The sequence below is a fragment of the Vigna radiata genome, chromosome 1 (genome assembly GCF_000741045.1).
Source record: "Vigna radiata var. radiata cultivar VC1973A chromosome 1, Vradiata_ver6, whole genome shotgun sequence".
Classification (NCBI taxonomy): domain Eukaryota; kingdom Viridiplantae; phylum Streptophyta; class Magnoliopsida; order Fabales; family Fabaceae; genus Vigna; species Vigna radiata.
Window position 1 is genome coordinate 28,595,938 of NC_028351.1, and position 19,713 is coordinate 28,615,650.

Below are 19,713 nucleotides of genomic sequence, written 5' to 3' on the forward strand. Positions count from 1 at the left end.
TCTTGATCTTCTAATCTCCTTCTTTTCTTCCATTATTCATAGAGTTCCCCTATGTCTATGGGGAACTAACTTCTAGTTGTTGTTGGGGAATGATGTAACCTTGTGAACTCTCATTTATTTGAATTTATTCTTAATTCCATATGCTTTATTTCATTGTTTGTTAGAGTAATTCATCTGTTTTATTGTTGCTTATACAAAAGAATTATCTGTGTTGCATGAGTGTCGGGAGGTTCCTTATAATTCAAGTCCTTGTTGAATTACTCCTAAGGGTTATATTGCTTAGGGATGAGGGTATGAGTCTTAGTCGTCTTAACCTCTTGATCTTCATACCTTTTTACTGGGAATGCTAGGGATTGCATGAACTGGTAATTAGGAATAGGCTTATTGACCGAGGGATCGGGTTTAAGTGTTTTCGTGAGGGACGATAGCATTAATGAATAAAGAGGAATTCTTATATACATGAGAGGGAACTTCGTGAAATCTAACCCTAACAACATACTCATCTCATATAAAACAACATCCATTCATCTTTGTGTTCTTTTGCCATGATCGCTTTTATTCTACAACCAAAACCATTGACCTCTTATACTTTTAAGTCTTAATTAATCATGTTTTCACACAACTGTTCAACGCTGACAATCCTCTGGGATACAATACTTGGTCTTACCATTTTATATTACTTTTGCAACTCGGTACACTTTCCGATTTTCCCCAACTATCATGAGGAGAGATTGGGAGAGGCTGGCCACATATCCTGCATCAACTAGCATTGAACTGGTAAAGGAATTCTATACGAATGCCTTGACCACAGGTAGAGTATCGGCTGGGAGATACATGAGCTATGTTAGGGCGCGGATTATCCGGTATGACCCTGACACCATCAACAGCTTTTTAGGCATTGAGTGGCCAGGTGAGTTGTGGCAGTATGCAGCTCATCTAGGGGGGTTCAGAGACATTGCTGATTTCAAGAAGGTTATGTGCCTTCCTGGAAGGCATTTTCAGAACAACCCTAATGGAGTGCCTGTCAACATCAGAAGGGCAGACTTGATGCCTTTGGCGAAGTATTGGATGACATTCACTCATGCCAACATTCAGTCGTGCTCCCATGTTTCTGACATCACCATGCACAGGATCATCTTCATCTACTGCATGTTGAGGCAGTTGGATGTGAATGTTGGGAAGGTTATTGCTGATGAGATTCAAAGATGCGCTACTACTGTGAGTAGCAGGACACCGTTGGGACATCCGTCCCTGATTACCTTTTTGTGCAACAGGCTGGGGTGGACACTGTAGTTCACCATATGAGAGGCCTCGGAAGGCCATAGATGCTTCTTACTATCAGCAGTACTATGCAGAGGAGGAGGAAGGTCTTAGACTCGAGAAAGAAGGAGAAAAAATAAGAAAAGAAGAGTCTATGCACCGCTTAGCGTCAAAAGCCACCGCTGAGCGTCTTATTTGAGGGAAAGTCATTGTCTGGCGCTCAGGAGGTGACGATGAGCGTCCAGAGCGGTTAGAGGCAAACCGCTCAATGGTGAGAATGACCGCTGATGGGTGTCGCGGCCCATACAAATTTAATTGCATATTAGAAATGCAGTATAGCTAGGAAGTGACTCTTTGGTCATCTCTCAAGGACCAAACCATGGTTCAGGAATTAGGTCTAACACAAAGGGGGGGTTTGAAAGTGTTCTTGCAAGGAAAATTAAATTAAATTAAAATTGGAAATTAAATACAATCAAACATAATTGAAAACATGAAAATAAAAGATGTTAAACCCAACTCTGCAATAGACAAATATCCATACATAATTAAAACTAATAAAATTTAACAAGTAAGCTAAACATTGAAAGCAATTCATCACAGTAATAATTCAAAAAATTAACAATAATTTTTCTAAAAGGTAAAGTTGAAAAGTAAAGAAAATAAAATTTGAAAAATGAACAAGCGAAAGTAAAATTTCTTTTAATTGAACCGAGACAGCTCTTTTTATTTTGAGCATAGCTACTGGAGGTGGTAGCCATATCTTCCAGCATTGAAAAGGTGGTCTCCAAATTGAACATCACGCCGTGCTACTTCTTTTATATCATCATGTGTTGCACCATTCTGAATACGTGGCACATTCACACAACAGCAAGCAACTTGAATCTACCGAAAAACAAAAACAAATTGACACCGTGCAACTAAATGAAATTAATAAAAGATGCAACCCAGACCGTGACATATGCTTCCTCCAAATTAAATGAATTAGATGCAATCACCGAGAGCTTCCAACTTCTAAAAGAAAGAAATGAATTCTTTTTGTTCCAAAATAAAATCAGTGTTCTTCATTCTCTTAAATAAAAAAAAAAGATGTCGTGCTTTTTTTCAATGTGAAAAATCAACATGCTTCCAAAATGTCATTCACGTGAAAAATTTGATGGACGTGAGCCGAATGCATATTCCAAATAATAAATTGAAAATCTCCTATACTAGACATGAGCTGTAGCGTGTTCATTCCATTTCTCCAAGCAAAAAAAATATCCCATTCCTACATGAAGCACCGTATACATGGTTCCAAGCAAAGAAGAAAAAAAACGTGTAAAAATACTCAAAGACCCAAAAAGAAAGAGGCACCTGGAAGCAATTCAACCAAAATCCATTAATTCAAAGAAGAGCTCCATGGGAAAACAATGTTCCAGCCTTCAAAATACTCAAAAATAAAAAACGCTTCAGCCCCCTACAAAATAAAAACATTGCAGCTCCCCTTGCCCAATCTGCCGAGAGTCTTCTCTGGGTGACGGCTGATGCTATTGTTGGAATCCCTAGGGCCATGTGTCCTCTTTTAAGGTTGGGTGGGATCCACCCTAAAAAAAAGAAACCCTAGGCCATGTGTCCTACAATTTTGGGCTCCTCATAATTTTTAACAATGGTCCAATGTGTAAAAGTTTAATTAAAAATAATTTATACTCCTAAGGTACAATGTAATTAAATTTGAAATCTCCAAGCGAAGAGTCTTGACTTATTTGATAGCACTCCAAATGTCCCAAATTTTATTTCCAAAATTTTCCCTGAAAATAATAATGCAAATAATTAGCTCAGAAAATTCAAATTAACTAAAATAAGAATTTCCGATCAAATTAAGCATAATTAGGAAAAATGGGAAAATACCAGACAATTAAGCACAATTCCCTGATTAATTCTAGCACAATAAACTAAGTGAAATCAATAAAATATCGACTCATCAAAATAGACCACACTTAGTCTTTTGCACTCCTGGGCAAAATCAAGACGCAAATCAAGGAACAGTTCAACAAACATCAGGGAATGACACGGACTCAACAGATAGAAAAGAAAGACTCACAATGAAAGAAACAGAATTACACAGTTCTCAAGAAATCTGGACAGTGAAAGAAGTAGACAAAATCCCACACAGAATCAAGGAAAATAGATACTCATGAAGTCGTCCAAGCAATTCAAGACATGGCAAAATGATCAATCAACTCAAGAGGTGAATCAAAAGCAACAAAGCCTCACAGATGCACTATCAGTGTTTCTCTCAAGTGTCTAGGGTAAGCTATGTCAACTCAATGTACTCAAGAAAGCAAACACAAACAGACTTGGCAAGCCTCTAATATCTACACTCAAAACATATGCATGTTCAAATCAAAAGGTCTTTTATGGATGTAATGGGGCCAAGGAAAAGGAAGGATAAATATGGATGAGAAGATACAAACCAAAAGAAATAGTGGAGCAATGGGGAACAAGTGAAACACAATCAAATCACACCCAAACCCTCTAATCCAATCCTCTTCTGGACTCCATTGTTCACAAAACAATTTTTTTTTTAATTTTTCTCATTTTTCTGTATTTTTTTTTCTATTTTTTTTTTCATCTTATCTCTTTTCTTTTCTCTCTTTTCATAACACAATTTTCAAGACACAAGATACACCTTATTTACAAAACAAAAGCAAGAAGAGGAACCAACTAGCCAATTCATCTTAATCCCTAGGAGACCACACTTATTCCCAAATGTCCCAAATTGTATTTCCAAAATTTTCCCTGAAAATAATAATGCAAATAATTAGCTCAGAAAATTCAAATTAACTAAAATAAAAATTTCTGATCAAATTAAGCATAATTAGGAAATCAATAAAATATCGACTCATCAATCGCTTAGCAGTGGCACTGCAAAAGGCAAACCACTCAGCGGTTAAATTGGACGTTGAGCGGTTGTCTGCTGGGTTTGGGCTTAAATTCTGTTACTTTTATGATCTATAAATAGCCCCAGTGCAATTCAAATTGTATTCTTTTGGCAAAAGAAGACGTCTAGAGCTTTTCCACACACCTTGGACGAGGTTCCTTGGATGCTTAGGCTCCAATCTACCAAATTTAGGGTTTATTCTTCCATTCTTTCATTGTATTTCATCTAGTTTCACCATGTCTATGGTGAACTAAACCCTTAGTTGTTGGGAAACAATGTAATCTTTTGAAACTCTCTTTTATTGAAATTCTTATTATATTTATATGCTTGCATATGCTTAAATTATCAATTGTTGGGTTTCTTATATATGCTCAAAGCTTTTATCGTTTAACTCATACGATATAAAGATCTTTGCCTTTGTTGATACGGGAACGTACGCGGGGAAGTCACGAATTGATAGGGAATTCCTTAATTAAGCAATACCACCTAGGGATAGAGGTAGGACAATCAATTGTATTTTACTTCTATGACACATGCATTGCTAACTGATAGGGAAGACTAGGGATAGTAAGCCAGTAATTAGTAGTAGGCTCTTCTCACCGAGGAATCGAGTTTAGGGTAGACTAAGAAAGTTTGCATGACAATTAGATAATAAAGCAAATTAATAAGAAGAGTAGATAAAAGAGAGTGGATAAGATGAAATTGTAAACCCTAACAACTCCATTCATCCATATCTTTTTCTTGCCAATTGAATCACTTGCATTTGCATGTTTATTTTCATTCTTGCATTCAACCCACAAGATTTATTTCTCTACAGTCTCATAATATCAATTTACATGAATGTTAAGGCCTAAAAGTCCTTTGGGAAAACGATACTCGGACTTACCCATTTTATATTACTTGATAACGATCTGGTACACTTGTCAAGGACTTAACACTTGCATGGCTTGTAATGTAATGGAGAATGGAAAAAGCTAGATGGATGGGAAATAGGAGCTGGAATGGATTAGAGAATGTGCAAGAAAGAAGGGAGAATCTGAAACTCACTGCATGTATTTTCTTTTAGCTTGGCCAGAATTTAACTTTTTCTTTCTATCTTTCTTTTCCAGTCTTTCTTTCTATTTTTCTCATTTTCTCATTTTCGAAACTTCTTCTCTTTTTCAGATCATATTTTCCTCTTTTAAGAGTTCTTTTTCTCTTCAATTTCACCTCTGGCCTCATTTTTCTGCTTCCTGAGTTCTAAAGTCTCCCTGCTTCTCACACATCTCTCAAGGTTGTTTATTGATGGGGGAAATGGTTTATAATGGATGGAAAGCAAAGAAAAGGCTACGACTCAAATGAGGGTACAATGGAAAGAAATGTGAATTGGAAGAAGAAAAAGGCCTAGATCATCTCTAAAGTTTTACCAAGATCAAGCACACTCAAAGAGAATTAATGAAAAGTTAGAACTATAGCTATACATGCATGCAATCACACTAGAAGGAAAAAATTTGGCCCAAAACTCTCTAGGGTTAAAGATTTGTCAAAAATGGGCTTGCTACTCACTATCATGCTGAAACTGCTTACTTGAATTGATCTAACTGCAAAAATTACTACTAGAGCTATATCTACTAAAATGTAGAGCTAAAGACACTGTTGGCAATCTATCTTAAAGAAACACAACTAAAAAGTTAGGTAAATTAGCAAAAAGTCAAGCAAAATGTGAAACAATACCTAGAAAGAACCTATATGTACCTAGACAATATTACCTAAAGTTATCCAAACCTAGACAAACTCAAACAGAAAAATATGTAACCAAAAAGAATCTAAATCAAAGCTAAAACAAAGTAAAATAGCCAAAAAGGAAAAAGGAAAACCTAAACAAAAGATACCTAAAACAATGAACTTAAAAGAAACCTAAACCAAGAAAAATAGAATTGTATGAGAAAGAATAAACTAAAACAAGAAAAACTTAAAGGAAATTCTAACTAAAGACTAAAAACAGGACCTAAGTAAGAGAGGAATTTTAAAGCAAAGAATTAAAACTAACAAATCCTAAAGAAACTTCTATTTACATGTTAAAACCGAATCTAAGAAAAATGAAAAACACCTAAGGGAATTACTAAATGGAGAATAAAAGGGAATGTGAAACAAGAAACAGAAATAGAAGAAAAAGAACCTAATGTGAATTCTTATTGCAGAAACTATGAACCAAATAAAATCTATACTATCCTAAAAAACAACCAAAATGAATCCTAAAAGCAGCAAAACAAATAGGTATTTATAAACAAGAATTAAGTAATTACAGACTAGGACTACAATAGCTATCTACACTAGGTATTTATGAACTCCCAGACACAAAACCAAAGTAGAAACAACTTCTGAAAAAAAAAATTACCCCTAATTATTACTAAAACAAATACTAAATAGGGTATATTCGTCAATATTGTCCTCAATATGTCAGTGGGTAAGGCTCCTAACAACACAAACATATGTACAGGACAATCAACATCAGGATTATTCAAAAAAAAATTCAAAAAGAATTAAAATTGAACAAAAATGTATATAACAAAATAGAACTAAGAAAACTAAACTCAACAGAGCACACAATGTATATGAACAAAACTAAGAGAAGTAAACACAATAGAATAGAACTAAAAAGCTAAACTAAACTACAAGTTACAAAAAAAAATATTCAAATGGGCCAAAGATCAAAATTCATTTTTTTAATTTTTATATAAAAGAGCATATGTGTTATCCTATTATTTACTATGCTATCTATTACTATGCAAGCTATTAACAAAAACCTATTACTACTATTTAAAAGAAGGGAAAAGAGAAATCTTATTGGTCTTTCTCCATTGTGCTCAGCTCCTCTGTGTAGAGTCTTCATCCATGCACGGTCTTCCTCTTGCTCAACCGTTTGCTCTAGCAGCATCAACTCTTTCTCATCAGATGGTAGCTGCTTCTACATTTTCAACTCATCTTGTTGCAGCGATAACATCTTCCTGTTCAAGCCTTGTAGCTGGCTCTGCACATTCAAGGCCCTTTGAGCAATTTTGACACCATCTCTTGCCTTTACTAAGGCTGTCATAATGCTTGTAGCTTCCTGCTCGTTTAACTCTGTTGCTATAACATCAAACTTAAAGTGAGCATGTGTATCCATAAAAACATGTGTAGTTATGTGAGAATCACTCATCAAATACTCAAGCAAATCATCAAAATCCAATGCATTCAAATTAAAACACCCATCAATAGGTGTGTTTATATGATTCACAAAATTCTCATCCACTAATTCAGAATTACCAGGCATGATAGTAAGAATATCAGGCAAGAGTTTCTCAGATTCAACATGCACAAGATTATCAAAATTAATTTGCATCTCACTCAAACAAACAGGAAGTTCAAGTTCAGAGAAAACTTGTTCTTGCTTCTCAAAATTAACCTCATTATCCTCCACCAAAACAACAACTACATTACTAAATCTATCATAGAAATTGATGTTAGTGCAAGGATTGTGAACAGCCACAGGTATGTCAATATGTTTTATTTCAAGTGCTGAATCACAAGTGTGAGAATGCATAGGCATAACAGGGACACTATTCAACGCAGGTTCTATGAGTTCAACTTTAAACATATCAAAAACATTAAAATGAGATTGAACCTCCTCTATGTCAATTGGAATATTCAGTTCAGAGAAAACCTGTTGTCTTGATTCACCAGCTGCCTCATCAGGGACATTTTCAGTCAGCTTGCGCTCCACTTCATTAACCAGAACTACACTCTTTCTTTTAGGGTCTACCACCTCTTTTAATTATGTTACAAGATCATGAACCACAGGGTTAGTATGTGCACAAAAATCCAAACTAGCATCAATAGGAGCACAATTAGTAAAGAAATGAACATGCTCTGCAGGTTCAACTTTAAAATCAGAATTTGATCCAACCACATTAAAATCTGATGCATCCTGATCTTCAAAATAGCAACTAGAATGCACAATTTCTTTTAAATCAATAACATAAGTATTAGCATCAATTATCACATTAAGTGCTGAAGAATTTATGCAAACAGAATCAAGAACATAATCAACATCACCTGAAAAGTTAAAGTCAAAATTAGCATTTTGCATCTCCAATTGTTGCGGTGTTTCTGATGCTTGCTTCAAATCATCAATTGATGCTTGTGCTTCATTTGATTCTCTTGCAAATTATGCTGCCATCCTCCACATGTGTGCCATACAATCTGGTGAGTATGCATCATGCTGCTCTTGTTCATGAAATTGAGGTTGTCAAGGCTAATCTACATCTTGATAAAACTGTGATGTTGAGCTTGAAGTGGTTGAAGTGATTTGACTCCCAAAACATTGAAACTTAATGGCAGTAGGTGCCCCCAATTGTGTTGCCTCATTTTTCTCTTCAGTTTTCCATGTGAGATTGTTGACAGCAGCTACCAGCTGAGCCACTTGAGTGGTCATCCCTTGCATTTCAGATGCTGGAATCCCCTGCTGCATCTAATCACAGAATTTTGTCTGCCATGGTTACACTGACTGGAATTCCTCTTGCTCTGGTGCATCATAATGGTTCCAAGGTGGCTGCCATGGCTGTTCTGACTGCAAATTCTCCTGCTCTGGTTCAGCATACTGGTCCCAATATAAGTGTGGCAGCTGCTGCATAGGCCAGGATTGTTGCTCACCATATGCTTGAAAACAAGGTGGTTGTTGCTGCTGGAAAGCTTGATTGACTGGTGTTAAGCCCCTGGCAAGTGTACCAGATCGTTATCAAGTAATATAAATGGGTAAGTCTGAGTATCGTTCTCCCAAAGGACTCTTAGGCCTTAACATTCGTGTAACCTAATTTTATAAGACTTGAGAAAATAATAAAGTTTTGCTTTTAAATGCAAAAACAGAATTAAACATGCAAATGCAACGAATCAATGGTTGAGGAAAAACTATGGATGAATGGTGTTGTTGGGGTTTACAATTTCATCTTATCCACTCTCATATATCTACTCTTCTTATTTAACTCACTTGTTTATCTAATTGCATGCAAACTTTCTTGGTCTACCTTTAACCCAATCCCTTGGTGAAAAGAGCCTACTATTAATTACCGGCTTGCTATCCCTAGCCTCCCCTAGTAACAAATAATGCATAGTGAACGGAAGCAAAATACAATTGATCTCCCTACCCCTATCCCTAGGTGGTATTAGCATAATCAAGGAATTTTCCACCAATTCATGACATTACCATATGATAAATGACTCTTACTGAATGAGTTAAACAATAAAAGCATTAAGCATAGATGAGAACCCAACAATTGATAAACAAGTATATGACAAGCATATGAAATAAATAAGAATTTGGAAAAATGAGAGTTTCAAAAGATTACATTGTTCCCCAACAACAAAGGGTTTAGTTCACCATAATCATGGTGAACTAGATGAATTGAATGGAAAGAATGAAAAGATAAACCCTAGATTTGGTAGATTGAAGCTCCTACATCCAAAATTCTCCTCCAAGGGTTGAAAAGAGTGTTGTGTCATCTTCCTCTGCCAAAGATTAGGGTTTCAAGTCGCACTAGGGCTATTTATAAGCCAAAAAGATAAGGTTAAATATATGTTTTAGTCCTTATATTTGTTCCCCATTCTCAATTAGGTCCTCATGTTTTTTTTTGTCCCAATTGCATCCTAATATTTGTAAATTTGAGACAATTAAGCCCCCTCCGTTAACTAGAACTAACATCGTAGGCCAATTAAGAGGGCTTAATTGTCTCAAATTTACAAATATTAGAATGCAATTGGGACAAAAAAAAACAGAGAGGGCTTAATTGTCTCAAATTACAAATATTAGGATGCCATTGGGACAAAAAAAAACATGAGGACCTAATTGAAATGAGGAACAAATATGAGGACTAAAACATATATTTAACCAAAAGATAATAGAAAGATTACAGAATCCGCAATATAAAAACTGACAACCGCTCAGCCCCTAATTTGACCGCTCAGCGGTTTCCCCCTAATCGCAGGACTGCTCAGCGCCCAAAACTGCCGCTCAGCGCCAAAAACTAACCGCTCAGCGCCCTAGTCAACCACTCAGCGCTCTGGTCAACTTTTCTGGTTGACTAGTTGACTTTTCTGGTTGATTGGTTGACTAGTTGACTTTTCTGGATTCTGGTTGACTTTTCAGCACTCCAACCATTTAATACTTCAACCTTTCTTTCAATTCATTCCAAAAACCTACAAAATCAAGGGAAACATAGCATAAAACCAAGAAAACCAACTTTGACTCTCTTATTCTCTAACTTAACAAAAATGCAAGATTTCAAGCTAATTCTAAGTCATAAAGGGTGTGATTTAATATCAAAATCAAGTATGAAAATAACTGTTTTTCAACCGTTATCACAACTCCAAACTTAGAATTTTTCTTGTCCTCAAGCAAAATAAAAGGTAACTTAGTTTTCAAACAATCAATACAATGGATTAATACTCCCCAAAACTTTTTCTTCCAAGACAAGTAATCACTCTCAGCTCATCATAAAAATATCAGTCAAGATGTAAGATGCATTACTTCCATTAAGCTCAATATGGTGGTCACATAATCACAGCCTTTCCAACAAATGCTATTATCATGAATGACCAATTAACCAAGCACAAATGCAACATGTATAATTGGAACTACTCCTCACCAAGGACAGTGTTTCACTCAAGCATACAAGTGTATATTGAGGTGACTCATTCTCTCTACTGTCACAATGTCACGCAAACTAACTTTGCCTTTCATTTAACCACAATCAATCATACTCACAAACAAGTTATCATCACAAGGACTTTTTACGGCTTGTAACGTGGTTGGGCTAAGAAGAACATTGGTTTTTCTGGATCACAAAATCCTTGAGTTAAGAGAGTTATTTACATTTATAATTTAAGCACAAACTCTCTTTAAACAACCAATCTCACTCATTCCCAACTTTCCCTTTTCTTTGCATTGAGCTTTTCTTCTCATTTTATCTTCTTTTTTTTATCTTTTCTATATTTTTCATTTTTTTATGTTTTGCTCAACACATTAGTTCAATGCTTATCTTTTTCTTTCTCAACTTTCCCAACAGCCTCAAACTTGAACCTTTATCAATACCACACAATAATTCTCAACTTAACTCAAGGTAAAGATTTTCAAAAGGGTTTTCACATACTGTTTAAGGCTTAGGTTCAAAAAGGGTAGAACACGTTGTGCTCTTTTTAATTAGGACGAAACTTTTTGCATTGACTAAGAAAGGGCTAAATAAAGATGGCCTTGATCGTATGACACATGCAAGCAAGTGATTTAATCATAGAAACCTGGGCAAATTCATATATGCTTTCAAAGTAATAGCAATCATTCAATCAAAAACACTGGAGTCCAATACATAGATACACATCCTGCTCAATATCACAATCACAATCATGTTATCATGCATTTGTTCACACATATTGTGAACCACCAATTGTATATAGCATCTCATATATCATCTCGACATCAATTAATATAAAAGCCTCATCAAGCATACTCATCACAAATCATCATCAACCCATTGCATCAGATATAAGTTTTAAACCAAGTACATCAACACCTATTCTAAAAACAGAAGCAAATATAACATAATTTAAAAAGATAAGTTTAGAAAACTGGGTTGCCTCCCAGGTAGCGCTTGTTTAATGTCACAAGCCTGACCCAAACCTTTCTAGCACTTGTGAGTAAGTGCGTACCTTTCCAACACCCTTCAGTAGGTGTGCTTCCCTATATCCTTCAGTAGATACCTAAATCTTCTAGCATCCCTCAGTAGATGCTATCCCAGTAGCATTCATTAGTATATGTTGACAATAACATCCATCAGTAGATGTCTATTCACCATCCTCTTTCATAACAACATCCATCAGTAGATGTTGTAGAAGCATCCATCAGTAGATGTTATCATCACTGCCATCAGAAGCACCATATAACCTAAAAAAACTTAAACACACAAAGAAAAATCAAATCCAAATCACACAAATAATTAAAAAGAAAAAGTTAGAAACTAGGTGGCCTCCCAGCAAACGCTCTTTTAAAGTCATTAGCTTGACCCGGTAAAGCCCAAACACCCATCAGTAGGTGTTGATATTCTGTGTTGGCGTTCTTCCTTCCTTCATGACACCAACAAAGTTGTGGAAATTTCCTTGTCACCAACTCTAAAGATTCTCAATCTCAAGAGCGCGCTCTGTTTGCTTTGATAGTCTTGACAACCCATAACCTATTCTAAGATTTCATTGGTGTGCCAAGTTTGGGCTTGTCACTTTTCACATTAGGGTGTTGGTGAACCAATTCTCCTTCCTTATCTGCCTCCTGATGATCTTGTGCTCCTAGTACAAATTTTATCCTGCACATACAAAAGAACACTACACTAGAACACAGAATTAACCCAAAAACAAAAATCAGTAAAAGATAGGTTAAATATATGTTTTAGTCCTCATATTTGTTCTTCATTCTCAATTAGGTCCTCATGTTTTTTTTTGTCCCAATTGCATCCTAATATTTCTAAATTTGAAGGATTAAGCCCTCTCCGTTTTGTTTTGTCTCAATTGCATCCTAATATTTGTAAATTTGAGGCAATTAAGCCATCTCAATTGGCCTACGACGTTAGTGGCCAGTTAACGAAAAGGGCTTAATTGCCTCAAATTTACAAATATTAGGATGCAATTGGGACAAAAAAAACATGAGGACCTAATTGAGAATGAGAAACAAACATGAGGACTAAAACATATATTTAACCTAAAAGATATATTTTTTTTTCTTAAAAAAAAAAATAAAACAGTAAAAGATATTTTTTTTTTAATTTTTGTTTTTTTTATAAAAACAGAAAAATAAAAAATAAAGAATAAAAACAGAAAAAGATATTTTTGTTTTTTTTTACTTTTTTAGAAAGATAAAGATAGAAAAATAAAAATAGAAAGATAAAAACAGAAAAAGATATATTATTATTTACTTTTATTTTATTTTTTATTTTATTTTATTTTATTATTTTTTTTCAAAAAAAATAAAAAACTAAAAGATTTTTTTTTTTAATTTTTTTTTCAAAATAAAGATTGAAAAATAAAAACAGAAAGATATAAACAGAAAAAATAAAAACAAAAAGATAAAAACAGAAAAATAAAAACACCCCTCAGTAGGTGTTGATTCTCTTTGCTTGATATTCTTTTCTTTTTCTTCTTTCTACTGACTTTCTTCAAAAAATTAAGAACACCAAACTCTTGTTTCCATGTTTCAATCATAGGAACTTTGATCTCCAATCTCTTGAACATAAATTTCTTTTCTTTCCTATGATATTTCTTTCGATGAGGAAGGGGTTTTGCATATGATATTTTCTTCTTTCCTCTCTTCCTCTTTTTCTTAATCTCCTCCCTCAACTTTCTCTTTTTCTCTTTTCTTCTTTTCTTCTTTATTTTTGCATATTTTTTCTTTTTTTCTCAACCATTGCTTTTTTTTCCTCACTCAACCTTTTCTCCTTTATCTTTACCTCTTTTATTTCTATCATTTCCTCATCAACAACCTTCTCTATTTTTATCTCTTTTCTATTTTCTTCCTATATTTTCTCATCATTTCATTCTATCTTCTCCTCCTTTCTCTTTTCCTCATATATCTCTATCTCTTCTTCCTCTATCTTTTCTTCCTCAATAACCTTATCATTTTCAAAGATAGTGGCTTGACATTCATCTTTAGGATTAACTTCAGTATTAACCCTAATAATACCAAGAGACTTCAACATGCAAGAGAATTGTTCCTGCCGTAAACGTTCTTCAGCTTCCCCCAATGTTTCTCTTCGTACAAAAGATTGTTTTTCATGTAAACGTTGTTCGGCCTCCCCCAACGTTTCTTTCTAAAAAGAGAATTGTTTCTTTTGTAAGCGTTGTTCAGCTTCCCCTAACGTTTCTCTCGGCAAAGAGGATTGTTGCCCAAATTGGCTTTGATACATATTTGAATGAGGTTCCCACCAGTGGTTGAAATCATTTTGGTAAAATTGAGTGCCCATATAATCAACTTCTTGTTCAAACTACATCCTGCAAACATTAGGCACAAAATCCTATAAAACATTTATTAGAACAAAAATAAAAATAAACATAAAATCAAGTCAAAGTTAATCAGTTTACACTACTAGATAAGTTAAACCACGAGTCCTCAGCAACGGTGCCAAAAACTTGTTAAGCCCCTGGGAAGTGTACCAGATCGTTATCAAGTAATATAAACGGGTAGATCCAAGTATCGTTCTCCCAAAGGACTCTTAGGCCTTAACTTTTGTGTAACCTAATTTTATAAGACTTGAGAAAAAAAATAAAGTTTTGGTTTTTAAATGCAAAAACAGAATTAAACATGCAAATGCAACGAATGAATGGTTGAGGAAAAACTATGGATGAATGGTGTTGTTGGGGTTTACAGTTTCATCTTATCCACTCTCATATATCTACTCTTCTTATTTAATTCACTTGTTTATCTAATTACATGCAAACTTTCTTGGTTTACCCTTAACCCAATCCCTTGGTGAAAAGAGCCTACTATTAATTACCGGCTTACTATCCCTAGCCTCCCCTAGTAACTAATAATGCATAGAAAACGGAAGCAAAATACAATTGATCTCCCTACCCCTATCCCTAGGCGGTATTAGCATAATCAAGGAATTTCCCACCAGTTCATTAAATTACCATATGTCCCCATATCAATAAAGACAAACGACTCTTACTGAATGAGTTAAACAATAAAAGCATTAAGAGTAGATGAAAACCCAAGAATTGAAAAACAAGTATATGACAAGCATGTGAAATAAATAAGAATTTGGATAAATGAGAGTTTCAAAAGATTACATTGTTCCCCAACAACAAAGGGTTTAGTTCACCATAATCATGATGAACTAGATGAATTGAATGGAAAGAATGAAAAGATAAACCCTATATTTGGTAGATTGGAGCTCCTACATCCAAAATCCTCCTCCAAGAGTTGAAAAGAGTGTTGTGTCGTCTTCCTCTGCCAAAGATTAGGGTTTCAAGTCACACTGGGGCTATTTATAAGCAAAAAGATAACAGAAAGATTACAGAATCCGCAATATAAAAACTGACAACTGCTCAGCCCCTAATTTGACCGCTCAGCGATTTCCCCCTAATCATAGGACCGCTCAGCGCCCAAAACTACCGCTCAGCGCCAAAAACTGACCGCTCAACGCCCTGGTCAACTTTTCTGGTTGACTGGTTGACTTTTCTGGATTCTGGTTGACTTTTCAGCACTCCAACCATTTAATACTTCAACCTTTCTCTCAATTCATTCCAAAAACCTACAAAATCAAGGGAAACAAAGCATAAAACAAAGAAAACCAACTTTGACTCTCTTATTCTCTAACTTAATAAAAATGCATGATTTCAAGCTAATTCTAAGTCATAAATGGTGTGATTTAATATCAAAATCAAGTATGAAAATAACTGTTTTTCAACCGTTATCAGCTGGCTGCAAAAATTCTTCAAGAACATGCTCATAAAACATGTCAAATCTTGGTGGTTGAGAATTATAAGGAAAAGAGAAATTACCGTATGCAAAGGATTGATCCATGCTTACCAATTGCTCACCAGAATAAAACCAATCAGACCTCTAAAATTTCCAATACAAAACTCAAGCAAAAATCTATCAAAGAAAAGAAAAAGAACTAGACAAGACTAACCTAACACTCTAAGACTTAACTCGCTGAGTCCTCGGCAACGACGCCATTTGTTAAACTGCCTTTTAGTCGCTTAAAGTAGAACAAAATTGGTCCCCACTAATGTAATATAAGCTGACCAAGATATCAATCTGTAGACTCAACAAAATTAAATTTTGAAATGTAGAGTTAAAACCTTGTATTATTTACTAACTATTACAATGAAACAAGGTGGGGACACTACAAGAATGAAATAATAAACAAAGAATTAAAACTAAAATATGCAAACAATTTAAAAGAAAAAAGAAAATGGAATGGAAAGAAAATAAAAGAAAATAAGAGTCTAATTACCTAAAACAGAAAATAGAACCTAACTTCCATACCTAACATGATCTACTGATTTACAAAGACACTAGACATGAAAATTGTAATTGAAATCCTAAATGCTAACCAACTTGGACAAATGGTGAAGAATCCATGAAATTGAAATGTACACCGAAGCAAAACTTGAGTAAAAATAGAGAAATTAAAATTCAAATCAAGAAAGAAATAAAAAACCTAAAAACTAAAAGCATAGAATCTAACAATGAAAGTTACAGTGCAATATCAGAGTACCAAAACCAAAATTCAATAGCTGGAATCATAGCGCAAAATCTTAAATTGCAAAGAAAGTAAATCAATAACAGAAACTAATTCTAGAATCAACTAAGCATCATAAAGGAATCAAACGGAAGCAGAAAATGTAATCGTGAAAGGAAAATCAACAGGAATGAAGATTTTATTAAACGTAAAATGAAAAGTACAAGAAATTTCTATCGTAAAAGCAATGCCGAGATACTCACGAGTTGTCACCACCGTGAGTCTCGATCAAGAACCAAAGAATCCAACAGCTACACTAAGAAAAAAGGCATAAACCCTAACTACTCGCTCTCAAAATCTCTCGTGTGGAGTCTGTCACCCTCCACCACACACAATCGTTCGTGGAGTCTGTCACCCTCTCGCAATTCCCACTAAAATTCTATTTACATTCCCCTTTTATAGGGTTAGAGTTCAGAAGGAGAAGAAAAACCTTGAGGCTTCACTCTCCTCTTCAATCGTACGGTCTCTATTCATTTACTTCGAGCGTCTCTCTAAACCCTCTGATCACTTCAGTGTCCTCTTTGCCGGTTCAGCTCCAGTCAACCACTTTCGGGCAGCTCTGGTCAGGTCGCTTCTGATTATGTAACATTTGGGGCATGGGAGCCTCTTTCTCTCGCGCATGAGCCATAGCTCGAGGGAGCTTTCTCCAAATTGAAAGTGCTCACGGGAATGTTCTTTTTTTTTTCTCAAATGAACTACTCTACAATGACCCCAACTGCTGCCTCCAGTGAAACTCACCGTTTCACTTAAGCCCATCTCAGCATTAGCAGCCCAATTAACTTCTTCAACACCATCCCAATTAAATCAGCAGTAGTGGCAGGCCAAGTGTGCAACCCAATTTATCAGTGCCCAATTTAATTGCTTCAGCAACTTCAAACAAAATCAACCGCCAATTTACTCCAATGGCAACAACATTCCAATTTGCTTCCAATCAGCAGACGAATAGGCCCAATTTCTTTACCAATCCAACATCTTCTGCGGCCTAATTCATTTTCTGCAACACAAAGCTTCTAACCAGCAGCTAAATTCAATGCAATGGCCCAATTTGACTTTCAACGTCCCAATTTCCAGCCAAAACCATTCAATCAAGATAAGGCCAGATGACCACATGCTTTCCTGTAATTTAACTCAGAACCCATCAGCAAATAAGAGCAAGGCATTTCAACAATTAAAAATAAAGGAAAATATTTTTATTAACAGATTTTCTAAAAAAAATTATTAATTTTCTAATTATTAACAAAGACTAAAAATTATATCTAAAAACCTACTTTTAACTAAAATTTCACAAAACCTAAGATTTAATAGAAAAACCTAAAACTAATCTAATTCCATACAATTAAGAACAAAGATGAATTAAAAATGATTTCTAAACACAGATAAATAAGCAAATTTAAAGTATTATCAGTGGTCAAACGTTATACGCGTGACGTTGAAGGCCATTTTTCACGTATATACACTTATAAGCATCATTAACGTCTTTTCAAGTAATATATTTTTTCCCATCTTTCTTCCCAAACAATCTGAACATAACTTTCTTACATCTTCCTTTTCTCTCTATTTGCAAAAACGAAAATATTGGGTTAATATAGTTACCTAATGAAGTTTATATTTAAAGAGACACATATTGAGACGTTAATAATATAAAAGGAGCGGACGAATACAAAATCAAATCTAACAAGTGCATGAGTATGTTGAGACAAAGTTTTCTACAACAACATCTACTAGGAAAAAAATATGAAAAAAAAAATTAAAATTAACTTTTCTTACACTAAAATTTTGAATTTTGAAAAAATTAAAAAATTTGAAATAAGTTATACGAAATAATTTCTATAAACTAGGTTATACACAAGTAAATTTTAACATGTAAAAGAATCAATTTTTTTAATATTTTTTCTTTATTAGCAATCCTTAACAACAGAAACTAATCAAAACATGCTACCAATCACTTGGATTTACAACCGTGGGAACAATTTTTATAGGGACGGTTTTCCAATAACATTATTATATAAGCAAATTGTGTATCATTAACTTTCATACTTTTCGATTTGGAAAGAATCTTCCTTTGATTGTCAAAAAAGAAAGCATTTATTCTCATTCGATTTGGAAGAATCACCCCATTTTTTTTCTTTCTGTTTTCTTTTAAATATTTATCAGCATCATTTCTTAATGTATGTAAATTGAATTTGAAATTTATTATAATGTGCATACACTATTTAAGATGAATGGAAGGGAAACTTGAGCAACACAAAAGTTGTAAGGGATTGAATCTTATAATGCTTTATATCTAGAAGCTCCTCCATATGATTGCAGTGACAATATTTACATCTTTAAATAATACCAAGTATAGCATAAATTCATAATTTGTCCCCAAATCATTATATATATTTTAGGAAAATATTTTTTCTTCAAAATATCTGTTTCATGTAATTAAATATCATTACATGATTTGTGTACTTTGAGATATCAGCTTACTGAGATGTTAAAGTACATATACGTTCCTGATTTTATATATATATATATATATATAAACACCATTATAGATTATCTAAACTATTTAACTACTAAGTTATATACAAAATTATGAAATCAATTATATGATGTTAGATTTTAACATCATAGAATTGTTAAATTTTAAATCAGTGTTTTCATATCTTGAATAGCCGAAAAGAATGGGAAGAACATTGACAAATTAGGCACAAGATTCTCATGGGTAGTTAGTGATTGCTACAATCTTTTACATGTTTTTTAATATTTGTATACTGTTTGTCTAATCTAGATATGGTCTCATTTATTATTATTATTGTATCTTCTTGATAAATTTCTTCAACAGATCCATAAATATTGTTAGAACTACTAATTTTTTCTATTTTAATATTAATGGATTTTTTACTTTTAGAGCAATCTTAATAGAATAAAAGAGAAAAAGAAATAGTGAGATAATTAGCTCTAGTATTTTTAGAAGACGTAAACACATTTTGCAGAATGAGAACGCTATCTAAGGTGTTGTTGATAGTTTCATACTAATGATTATGCTGAAAAGGTTATCGTACCACGAAACGACCATGCAAACATGAACGATCAAATGCTGAGGTTATGCCTTATGCCCAATGTACAATTCAAAATGTAAAGATCTACTACTACAAATTCCATACTTCCATTGTCAAAGCATAAAAAAATTGAGAATTATATATATATATATATATATATATATATATATATATATATATATATATATAT